Consider the following 12,405-nt stretch of genomic DNA (forward strand, 5'->3'; position numbering starts at 1 on the left):
GGGGAACTTGGGTCGCTCAATCCATTGAGAGTCTGCCTTCGGCTCAGGTCATGATCCAGGGGTCCTAGGATGAAACCCCATATGGGGCTCCCTGCTTAACAGGGAGCCTGGTTCTCCCTTTCCCTCTGCCCCTCCCCTTGCTCCTGCTCTTTCTCTTTTTCTCAAATCAATAAATAAAATCTTAAAAAAAAAACCAAAACAAAATGGGACGCCTGGGTGGCTCAGCGGTTGAGTGTCTGCCTTTGGCTCAGGGCGTGATCCCGGTTCTGGGATCGAGTCCCACATCGGGCTTCCTGTGAGGAGCCTGCTTCTACCTCTGTCTGTGTCTCTGTCTCTCATGATTAAATAAATAAAATCTTAAAAAAAATATTGGAAGAAAGAAAGGAAGGAAGGAAAGAGGGAGGGAGGGAGGGAGGGAGGGAGGGAGGAAGGAAGGAAGGAAGAGGCACAGAAGAAACCAGTAACCTGGCCAGATCCCCTCAAGATAGAGCCAAGATTTGAAACAAGACTGGCCTACCAGGCCTCAAGGCCACATATTTTCTATGACCTTGCTCCCTCCTGCCCTGTTTTGCCCCCCTGCCAATATCTGACTATACCTGCCAGCAGTCCACACACAGGGATGAGCAGGTGAGTGTGAGTGGGGAAGGAGGGCAGGGGAAGGTGGAATGAATGGGTGACCTGGCCCTGAACACCCTCTCCCCAGCAGGCCTCAGGAAATCTTGGCCACCTGGGCTCATCCTAGCCTCACTTAGTCTCATGGGACTCCTGGCCACTCCTCAGACAGTTGGCCTCCTGCCTCTGAGCCATGGCCAAGGCTGTTCCCCAGTGTTCTACCCAGCAAACTGCTTGTGCACCAGGCCCCATGCCAGGCATCACGGATGCAGCTGTGAACCAGGGGACCATTCTGCCCTCATGAAGCTTTCAGGGTGGCGTGCAAATGTACATCTGTGTCTATCCATAGGAATGTGCAGGAGTGCCCTCAGTAAGGCTTTCATAAGTGTGCAGGAACATATGGAGACCCGTGTATATCTGCAAGTGCATCTGTGTATGTGTACATGGGCATGACTGTGCATGTGTGCATAGATTGCTAAGTCTGCGTGTACATATGTGTAAGTGTGAGTAGCTCCGTATATGCATGAATAACTGCATTCCGACCCATATACACATATGCGCCTATGTGTGTGTGCATCTTTGAGCATGTTTGTATGTGCACCTTACATGTGCCTGTGTGTATCTGTTTGTACTTGGTTTTCAGTGCACATCTGTGTGTGGGGGGGTGAACCTCTCTGTGGATGCTTATAAGCACACGGAATGGAGATCTCTGTGAATGCATGGAGTTACATGAATGTGTATGAAATGGTTGTGCGTCTGCACATGGTATACATCTGCATGCTGGGTGCACAGTGTACGCACACGGGCATACTCGATGTACAAGCATGCATGTGATCATTCAATCATACGGGGTATGATGAAACCTTTGGGGTTTCATTCCCTCTGTGCTGGCACGCAAACGTGTATAATTTCTCTGCACGCATGCACGTCGGCCCTGGTAGCTGCTCCCCAGTACTTGCACGTTCCTGAGGCTGCTTATGTTCTTGCCCAGGTCTGTGTTTGCCTCCACGCACATCCCGAGCATACACTCGGGTAATCCCACACTCACTAGGCAGCACAGGACACTGCCGTGGGGAGGTGGGTGCTTTTTGATGTTTCAGCAGAGCAGTAGAGGACAGAAAGAGCAAGGCAGAGCTTGGCTGCTGCTTGCCTGGTGGAGGATGCTGGAGAGGGAGGCAGAAGCCAGCCAGGATTGCAGCTGCCCTCTGCACCCATCTGGGGTCCAGGGAGATGGCCTCCAGGGCTGGTGGGGGGCAGGAGACAGCAGGTGGCCTTGATGAACAGGCTGAGGGCTACCCCCCCTCCAGGCCCCTTGCCAGGTGAGGTTCTCAGAAGCCTCTGAGCTTACGGAGGCCAGCTGCTGCCTGCTTGGGCCTCTTACACCTGCACTCCAGCTTCTGCTCAGGGCAGGAAGCTCCTGTGGCCAGGCTGTGGGCCTGGCTCGTCTCAACTTCCTCTCCATCCTGCAGCTCTGGCTTCAAGGCCCAGGCTGGGGCTGGGCCGGGGCTCTCCTCCTAGGCAGCCATAGCTGCCTGCAAAAGCAAGATGCACAAATCACCTTCCTCATATTGGGCAGCAATAATGGAGCCTGTGTACAGAAAACCAGCGCGTGCCCTCTCTCTATCTCCCCCCTCCTTCCCTCATCATGATTCCTAACCTAAGTCTGTGATGCCCCTCCACCCACCACAGCTGGGCTCCCTCTGCACACCACCCCCTGCCCGCCCCAGCTCCCTCACCCCATTGCGGTTCCTACACCCTTGTCCCTGGGGTCGCTACTCACTCTGGGTACAACTCCTCAATCTCAGAAGACTTTAGATCTCTCAGGGCCCAAGGCAGTCTCCTCTCCCTGCTCAGAGTATCCCTCCAGGGCACCATGAGGACCCCTGGCCAGCATGCTGGCCTTTCCTTTTCTCTGGCCCGTCTTTCCTGGGGACCACTGTCTGCCCCTGCACTGTGGTCCACTCCAACCTGGTCACTGCTTGCATGGCTGCACCTCTGAAGTTGGAAACTTCATCTTCCCCACCTCCTGCCCAGCTAGCCCTCTCTCTCCTAGAAGTACCTTACGCTTGCCACCCTCTTTCAGACCTCTCTGTCCTGCAGATCCCACCCCTCCCTGGGACTCCTCATGTCTGTCACTTTCTGTGCAGTATCGTGGGACAGTCCTGCCCTAGGGTCAGCCCAGGACCTGGAGGAAGCCAAGCCAACCTCAGCAGACTTCACCTTTTAGTGATGGCATTGCCACCTTAGAACAATCTGTCATCGTGACTGCTTCACTGGATCCTCCTGTACCCCTTTGGTTTCCCTGTGCCCTCTCTGTGTGTCCCATCTGCCCTGCCAATTCTCTTGGCTTTGCTTCTTGATTACCTGAGGGTGTGTCCTGGGGTCTTGCCTCTGACCCTCAGCCCTCCCTGGCAGTGCCCCGCCTCATCCATGGCCTCCTGGACGTCTATCTCCACTTCTTTGCCTTCCTAATGTCAGACCCATTGTGTCTGCTGCCACTGTGTCCCCACAGCCCACACAGGGCCTCCCATCCGAACCCCACCCCACATACCCCTCCCCCAGGCCTCCCCCTCAGCAGTGGTACTCTCACTAAGGTCTCCCAGGCAGGAATCTGGGACATCACCCTTGCCCAATTCTTCCTCCTTACCCGCCATCACCGGCCAATCTGCTCAATCAAGTGTCTTGGGTTTAATTGAGCTTCTTGGACACTTGTTTTATTAAGTTTGGAGAAATTTCAGCCATTATTTCTTCTAATATGTTTTCTGTTCTCTTCCTCCCTTCCTTTGGGATTCCAGTTACCCACATATCAGGCTGTTTGGAAATGTCCTACACCTCACTGGTGCTCCTTCCATTAAAAAAACATTTTCTTTTCCTGTTTCATTTTGGTTTTGTACTGCCATGCCTTCAAGTTCACTAATCTTTTCTTCTGTTTTGTCTAATCTGCCAGGAATCCCATTCCGTGTATTTTTTCATCTCAGACATTGTAAGCCTCAACTCTTCAAGGTTCAATTTGGATCTTTTTTTTATGTCTTCATGTTTCTACTAAACATTTTGAAAATATAGAATGCAGTTAGAAAAATTGTTTTAGAATCCTTCTCTGCGGGCAGCCCGGGTGGCTCAGTGGTTTAGCACCTGCCTTTGGCCTAGGATGTGATCCTGGAGTCCCAGGATTGAGTCCCATGTTGGGGTCCCTGCATGGAGCCTGCTTCTCCCTCTGCCTGTGTCTCTGCCTCTCTCTCTCTCTGTGTCTCTCATGAATAAATAAATAAAATCTTAAAAAAAAATTCAAATACTTTCCATTAAAAAAAAAAAAGAATACTTCTCTGCTAACTCTAACATCTGTGTCAGTTCTGGGTCAGTTTTAGTTGATTGATTTCTTTTCTTTTCTTTTCTTTTTATTTTATTTATTTATTTTTAAATTTTTTTTTAATTTTTATTTATGATAGTCACACACAGAGAGAGAGAGGCAGAGATACAGGCAGAGGGAGAAGCAGGCTCCATGCACCGGGAGCCTGACGTGGGATTCGATCCCGGGTCTCCAGGATCGCGCCCTGGGCCAAAGGCAGGCGCCAAACCGCTGCGCCACCCAGGATCCCCAATTGATTTCTTTTCTTTATTGGTCAAGTTTCCCTGCATCTTTGTATGTCTTTCTTTCTCCCTCCTTCCCTCCCTCCCTTCTTTCCTCCATTCCTTCCTTCCTTCCTTCCTTCCTTCCTTCCTTCCTGCCACAGGCTTTTAATTCCCTTTATTTTTCTTGTATAAAACATGTGGTGACCACACCTGGAGCCTGGGTCCTCTGCATGGGGACTTTGATATGGGTCTTTACTAGGTGATTGGTGAATCCCTTATAGGGAGACTTGACGAACTCAGTCACTTTCCAGTATTGGGGAGAGACAGCTGTAGATCTTAGGAATGGCATCAAATGTGGCCTTGGCATAATTGCCCTGGGTGGCAGTGCAGTCCGAGGCTGAGATGTAGCCATCGTCAATATCAGCCATCATCAATAGCTTCTTGGGCAGAGGGGCTGAGACAATGCCAGTGTCCCTGGTGTTGGGGATGAGGAGCATCAGCACAGAGCCACAGAGGCTGGTCACCTTGCATGAAATAATGTGGGGCTTGCCAATCTTGTTTCCCCAGTAGCCTTGCCACATAGGATGGTAGAAGGCTTGGCCAGGGTGATGGCCCCACCCATGGCGGTGGCTACCTTCCTGGAGCTCTTAACATTCAGACTGATGTGTTCATTGTAATTCCTGATGGCAACAAATACCTTGAACCTGGTCCACTGGCCAGCACAGATCTGCTTTTGCACAGGCATAATTTTCAAAACTTCATCCTTGAGGGTGCTCTCAGGAAAAATTCAATGATCACAGATTCCCTGATGGGCAGAGAGAAGAGATAGATCTCCTCCAGGGACTTAATCTTCATGACCTTGACCAGGGTGGCCCAGCTTGGTGTCAGGGATCTACTCCTTGTCCTCAGCCTTGTTCCTGAGAGCTCTGTGGCCTCCCTGACTATGGCCCTGACTCTGGCCCCAGATGCCATTGCTGAAGCCTCCATGGAAGCCACTGGCCCCTCATTCTGGGGCACCTGGGTCCTCCAGGCCCTCCTGCAGCACCAGTATCATCTACTATTTGGTATTCTCTTGGAGAAGAAGATGTCTGGTAATTTCCTATTGGATACCAGACATCGTGAATTTTGGATCTTTTGTATTCTGATAAATCTTCTTGAGCTTTATTCTCAGAAGCAGTTAAATTACTTAGGAACTAATTAATCCTTTTGGGTCTTGCCTTATGATTTGTTAGGCGGGTTTTAGCAATGCTCAGTCTGGGGCTAATTCTCCACCTCTGAGGCAAGACTCTCCTGATTGTTCCACCCCCTAACCTGTGAATTATGAGTTTTCCAGGCATTATTCCCACCTTTGTGTGAGTACTAGGCACTGTTCTCCCATCCTTTTAGATAGTTCCTTCTCAAAAGCCACTAATTCATGTATTTTTCTTCTGAAACTTTTGGTCGTTTCAAGTGGGATAGTAAATCTGGCCTCTTTTACTCCATCTTGGTCCAAAGCGGAAATCAGTCACCAAGTTTGGTGATTCTATTTCTTTTTTTTTTTTTTTTTTTTGGTGATTCTATTTCTTAATCATTCTTGAATCTATTGACTTCTCTCCCAGCCCCTCCCTCTCCCTGTCATGGCTTCAGACCCCATTATTTCCTGCCTAGGGTGACACTCATAGTCACCTAGGGCTATGTCTCTGCTCCATTAAAATCCTTTTCCATGCAGCATAGCCAGAGTGATCTTTCTAGATCGCACTCTGACCATGCCCCGCCCCAGCTTCAAACCTGTTTGTTCCTCATTGTCTTTGGGTTAATTTCAAACTCTTGCCTATGGCTCATCAGGTTTTTTTTTTTTTTTTAAGATATTATTTCATTATTTGAGAGAGAGAGAATAAGAGAGAGAAGGGCCAGAGGGAGAGGGAAAAGCAGGCTTCCCAGTGATCAGAGAGCCTGATGTGGGGCTTGATCCCAGGACCCCGAGATCATGACCTGAGCTGAACGTAGGTGCCCAAACAATTGAGCTACCCAGGTGCCCTGGCTCATCAGGTCTTGATACAGCCAACCAAACTGAACTGCTTGTATTTTCCCAAGGGGCCACCTTCTTTCTGTGGGCCCTTTGCTCATGCTGATCCTCCTGCCAGGGGCTCCTCCCTCTTCTCTTCTACTTTTCCTCTAGGCCTCAGCATCCATGACACCTGCTCCAGCATGCCCTCTCACCTCTCAGGTAGGAGAAGGCACTTCTCTGTAAACCTACCCCTTAGCATGAATTGCTCCAATGATGCTTAGCATCATTGCTGCCTGGATCATGGCTGTGTCCCCTAGGTTGGCCTCCTTGGGGGTGTGACCCTGGCCCCTCCTCCTGAGCCATGCCCAACATACCTGCTGAATGAAGGCATAAGTGAAGGAATGGATAGATGAATAGGATAGAATACAGAACAAGGACAAATAGGGAGGGAGGCCAGGACTGTGGCTCAAGAGACTTTTACCCTCCTCCCAGCCTTGCCTCAACTTGCTGTGTGATTTCAGGCCATCACTAGACACTAAGAAGTGGTCTCTGAGGTCTCATCTTGATCGGTCATGACACCCACTTGTGTCTGCAGCGTCGTGGAATGTGTTGTAGTCATGCTGAACCTGTCCTCCTTGTTTGACTGGCAGGGAAACTGAGGCCTAGTGGTAGGGGGTGGGGGACAGCTGGACCCCAGGGGACTCAGTGCATCAGTGACGAAGCCCAGCTCAAGGCCCATGTATCTGTTCTGTTTTGCCCTTCTGCACTTTGGCAAAGAGTGAGGAGGAAAAGGAGTCCCTGCTCCCCGTGTCCTGGAAGGGGGTGGCCTCATGGGTGGGACAGGGCACCCCAGGGTGGAGGCCAGGACTTCTCTGTACCTGGCACTTCCCCAGGATTCAGAATGCACCAGTAGGGAAGAAGAGCAGGGTCACTCTGAAGCGGTCACATAACCAGACTGCAGGAAGACCTTAGAGGAGGCTCAAGGTCAGCCTGAGGTCAGACCCTGTCCAGCTTAATTATTCATTAACCAGGAAAGTCCAGGCACAGAGTTAATGACCAGCACAAGGCTGGGGAGGAGGACATTCCTCCCTGAGGGTGGGCATGACCTATAAGAATGGGGAATGAGCCGTTAGTGGAGGGGCTCTTCATCCATCCATCCATCCATCCATACATCCAACCTTCCATCCCTCCATCCATCCATCCATCCATCCAACCATTTACCTTTCCTTCCTTCCTTCCTTCCTTCTTCCTTCCTTCCTTCCTTCCTTCCTTCCTTCCTTCCTTCCTTCCTTCCTTCCTTCCTTCCTTCCTTCCTTCCTCTCATTGGCTCCTCTCTCTGTGTCTGTCGATGAGCAGAATGCTGGAGTCCCAGCTGATGCAAGAACAGAGCAGTGGAGACAAGGACAGTCCAGAGTGGTCAGTGTTGTGGCAGAGGCAGCACAGGGGTCTGGGGGAGCACAGAAGAGACCCCCAACTCAGCCTGGTGAAGTGGGCAAAGCTGACTGGGGAGGGTAAGACCACAGAGGACGCCTCAGATGGACCCGCAGGTCTCCTGTGGCTGGACCACATGTAGCAGGTGTGATGTGCTGTGGAGGGGCTGTCAGCCTCTTGGGGCCCCCCAAGCCCATCCATACAAGCTCAACCTCTAACATTCCCATCTGTCAGGGATGGCACCGGCTGAGCCCACCTCTACCCTTGCTATCTTTTCATAGAAACATTAGGTTGGGGATTTCCTCCAATGGGCTGGCCACCCTGCCGCCCACAACCCCAACTCCTGGCCCTCCCTCAGGCAGTCCTGGTGGCCTACAGGATGAGGAGGGGCTGAGGGAGGCCTGCAGTGCAAGCTGAAAAGGGAGAGAGAGGTCCCCTCTTGGGGTCCAGTAGGTGCGCAGCTGAGGTGGCAGTCCTGCCCAAGGGAAGGGGGATCCATGGCTGGAGAGTTTCCAGGAGCCATCTGGTGTCTTGTCCCTGGGCTTGGAGGAGCCATGTGCTAGCACTGGGTGCAGATGTGAATTGGGGGCTGAGGGCAAGGTTCCCCTGAGAGAGGGCAAGAAGGGCAGTGGGAGGCTGACAAGAGGGTTGGAAGGAGGTAATTCTCAGGGTGAGGAGGGGATGCATGGAAAGATAGGACAGCAGGTTGGGACTGCTCCAGGGGTGGAGATGGGGGTTGGGAGGTCAGGATATCTCCTGGGGAAGTGGGAAGCCACCAGGGGGCTGGGCTTTTCAGGGACATTCAAGGCCGTCAACTGTTGGCAGCCCTGACCTGGGGGCTCTCTGGGGCAGGTGCATGTGCACGTGGGTGCCTGTTTGTGTCATGTGTGTAGGTCATCGTGTGTGTACTACAGGTCAGTGCTAGGTCTGAAGGAGGAGGGGGCCTGGAGATCACCAATGCTCCTCCATTCCCCAGTTTTCTTGCTGGGAGACTGAGCAGCAGAGGCCACAGCCTCGCCCTAGTCCCACTGGACTCTGGGAGCTGTGGGAAAGCCCTGGATGGAGGTGGCTCTTCTTACTGAGATTAAACAAAACCCACACTGGGGCCAGTTCACAGCCCCTGTCTCAGCCTGTCCCGGCTTGAGAATGGAATCCTGGCACTGGAGCCATGTAAGCTGGCCTCAGTGGGGTGGACAAGGGGAGGAGTGAGCAGGTGGCAGGTCCCCCGCAGGGTAGCAGGTAAGGGCACCCCGTAACCTCAGTCTTGGCCTCCCCGGGGCAGCCTCACCCATTGCAGGAGGCCCCTGGTGCCTCCAGGGCCCAAGCGCTCTGATCCGTGGACCCTCATCAGGTTGGGGAAGAGGTCCTGGGTCTCCTGCTCTGGCCCCAGGGGAGCCCGAGGGGAGCAGCTCGGAGGATGGGTGCGGGGTGGTTTACGGTGTTGGCCGGGTGCCACCCCAGCCGGCGGGGGCTGCCCCGAGCCCCAGCTTCTCAGGCGGCTCAGGGCCGAGCCCCCTCCGCTCCCAACCCCGGCCGGCGGGAGGAGAGGGCGTGTTTGTTCAGTGCTGGGGGGGTGGGGGGAGCAGGAAGCGGAATTTCAAAGCGGCCTCACCCTTTGTTACCCCTTCCCGGCCCCACCCCCACACCCCAGGCTGCATTCCAGAACCAGAGGGGGTCCTGCCCCGGGAGAAATCCGCTTAACCCGAGGCTCGGGTTACAGCCTCGGGGCTCGGGGAGGAGCCGGCCCTTCCCGGCCCCACATTCCCGACGGCGGTGCACGTCCACTCGATCCCCACCCTGGGACCCCCTCCAGCCCTCCGGCCCCAGGGGGGAGGGGGAGGAGCTCGGAAGAGGAGGGGGTGGGGAGCAGGACAGACCCCCTCCCTGCGGGCTCCCGTAAAGGTCGGAGAGAGGGCTTTGGGTCGTGTGCGGGTTCGGGTTCGGGTTCGGGAGCCCCGACTCTTGTTTTCTGCTCAGGAGCTGACCTCAGACAAGGCCTGCCGGGCGCCTCCGGATTTGATGAGGTGGGCTGGGCTGAGGTGGGGTCCTGTCTTTCCAATTAGGGCGGCGGGGGCCTTCTTACTTTCCAGTGCCACCTTACATGGGATCAAATGCACTAGTCTTACTGTACAGCTTCAGGAGGTCTGGCATTCGTGTGACCACCACCCGGAACAAGACAGTGAACATGCCACACTCCAGAAAGTTCCCTGGTGCCCCCTCCCAGTCAGGCCCCCACCCCAGGCGGAACCCCTAGTCTGATCTCCATCACCTCCTTTGGGCCTGGCTCCCATCATTCATATTTTGGGGATCGTCCATCTCATTGCAAGCTGTCCTTTTTCGTGGCTCAGTTTATTTCATTGTTGTCCCTTCTGTCCCTGGCCATCCCAGTCCTTCTGGTCCCAGACTGAGGAGTGAAGCTGCTCTGGACTTCTGTGTACCTGTCTTCTTGTGGAGAGGGAGGGACTCAGTGGGACACTTTTGTTTATTCCTTGATCCCTCATAGGAGCATACGAAGACACAGGGCCTTTGCATGTATTATTCCCGCTACTGGGCTGCTCTGCTCCCTGTCCTTGGTGTAGGAGTTCTTTATTATTCTTTGGGTCTCAGCTTAAATGTCACCTTCTTAGGGAGGCCCTGGCCTACCACCCAGTCTACTCATGTCCCCCAGCCCTTTATTCATTGGCTTCATTGTCTTTGGGGTGCTTATTGCCATTTGCAACCATCTTGTCCCTGTACTTGCTTTTTGGGATGTGAGGCCCCTACTGGAAGTTTCCTGCTCTCTGAAGGCAGACACTTCTGCTTCAAGTATCCCAGTGCCCAGCATGACTCAGAGTGGTGATGAGTTAAATATTTGTAGGTGCATCTATAGGGTGGTGGGGACCCTGCTGGGCTCCAAAGTGCAGTCTCCCCTGGGGAGGTTTCCTGCAGCCATGACCCTTGGCCCAGGAGGCCTGCCAAGGAGGGATGGGAGCCAAGGTGGGATGGGAGCTGTGTGGGCCACATTCATACCTTTCTTATCTTCTGGCTAATGGTTTGCCAACGGTGTTGGGTGTTTCGCGTTGCGCTTCTAGAGGAGAGGTGGGTGGGGCTGCGTCCCCCCTCGCCCCTCATTCCTGCCTTGCCTCCACCTGCGCTGCTCAGCGTTCAACTGTTTTTTTTTTTTTAAAGATTATTTATTTATGTATTCATGAGAGACAGAGAGAGAGAGGCAGAGACACAGGAAGAAGGGAGAAGCAGGCTCCATGCAGGGAGCCTGACGTGGGACTTGATCCTGGGTCTCCAGGATCAGGCCCTGGGCTGAAGACAGCACCAAACCACTGAGCCACCCGGGCTGCCCCCAACTGTTTTATAATCATAGGTGCAGGAGGGAGGCAAGTGTCTCGGCTCGGGAGCTTTGGAAACCACTGCTGTAGGTGATGGGGAGCCACTGAGTAAGGAGGGGATTGATATGGAGGTAGCCGGCAGTGGCAGTTGAGCCTGGGTTGGTAGAAAGAAGGGCTGGACTTGGACGAGTTTGCCATCAGGCTGCCATGGGCTGGGGGACTGCAGCCCCTGTCTGCAAGGTTGCTTGATGCCTGAGAGCAGAGTGGGGAAGGACCCACTAGCCCTTGGAACTGAGCCAGTTCAGCCGTTTGGGGGTAACAGGTTGGGCTAATAGCAGGGAGCAACAGACCCCGCTCTGAGCTGGGGAGTATGCATCCCCATAAAAGACATTAGTGCTAAAAGCAAATCCTGGCCATCATGCCTTCCAACAGGAGATGGGGGCCCAGATCCTGAGCTCTGCCTTGTTGGCCAAAGGATGGAGGACCAGGGCAGGAAAGGCAGGTGCTCATGGTCAGTCATTCATTCAGCTGGATAGAGGCAAGGACGGGTGAGAAGCAGGTGTCCCAAATCCAAGGTGAAGCTGGTTCCCCTCATGCTGCCCTTCCCCAAACCTGGCTTTCCAGCAGGGAACGCCACATGCAAGGCCTCGGGGCAGGGCTCCTGGGAGAGCTGTGGGGCAGGCTGGACAGAACTGGTGAGCTGCACAGGACTGGGGCCTCACGGCCCCAAAGAGGCTGCCGTGAGCCAAAGTTAATTCTCACCAGTGTTCTCTGGTGTAGCTTAAGCCTGGATCACCTTTCTGTTCTGCCGCAGAAGCTCCTCACACTTCCCTGTGTGGCACTGCTGTGCAGCAGGAGGGGGAGGAAAGAGCTTGCTTAAAACTCAGAGTCTCTAAAAAAAAAAAAAAAAAAAAAACTCAGAGTCTCTGGCCCTGCATTCAGAGCTTTTTGTGGGGGCAGTTTGTGGATGGGACCCAGGCATCTGCATTTTAATTACCACCCTGTCTCTGTGTCCTCCAGCGGCTGTAGCAAATGACCACCAATTGGGTGGCTTGAAACAACAGAGACATATTCTCCCACAGTTCTGAAGGCCACAGCCCAGGCTGAGTCTCACCAGGCTAAAATCAAGGTGTTGGCAGAGCTGGGTCCTCCTGGAGGCTCCAGGGGAGAATCTGTTCCTGACCACTTCAGCTTCCAGTGGCTGCCGGCATTCCTTGGCTGGTGGCCACATAACTCTGCCTCTGCCTGTCTTCACCTCCCCTTTTCCTCTTCTGTGTCAAATCTCCCTCCTTCCATTTACAAGAACACCGTGATTACATTCACAGCCGGTCCAGACAAGCCACGATCATCTTCCCATCTCAAGATCCTTAATTTAATCACATATTCCATGTCCCTTTTGCCTTTTAAGGGAATATTCTAGCCGTTACAATCTGGATATCTTTTTTTTTTTAAGATTTTATTTATTTATTCCTGAGAGATACA

General features: G+C 53.3%; 1 long non-coding RNA gene across 1 annotated transcript in view; it reads left to right on the forward strand.

Annotated features, from left to right (window-relative positions):
* LOC112927971 (uncharacterized) overlaps positions 1-12,405 on the forward strand; it is a 43,918-nt gene that overhangs the window by 1,941 nt on the left and 29,572 nt on the right. The gene's annotated exons all lie outside the window — the stretch shown is intronic.

Source organism: Vulpes vulpes, chromosome 2, assembly GCF_048418805.1.
Source record: "Vulpes vulpes isolate BD-2025 chromosome 2, VulVul3, whole genome shotgun sequence".
NCBI lineage: Eukaryota > Metazoa > Chordata > Mammalia > Carnivora > Canidae > Vulpes > Vulpes vulpes.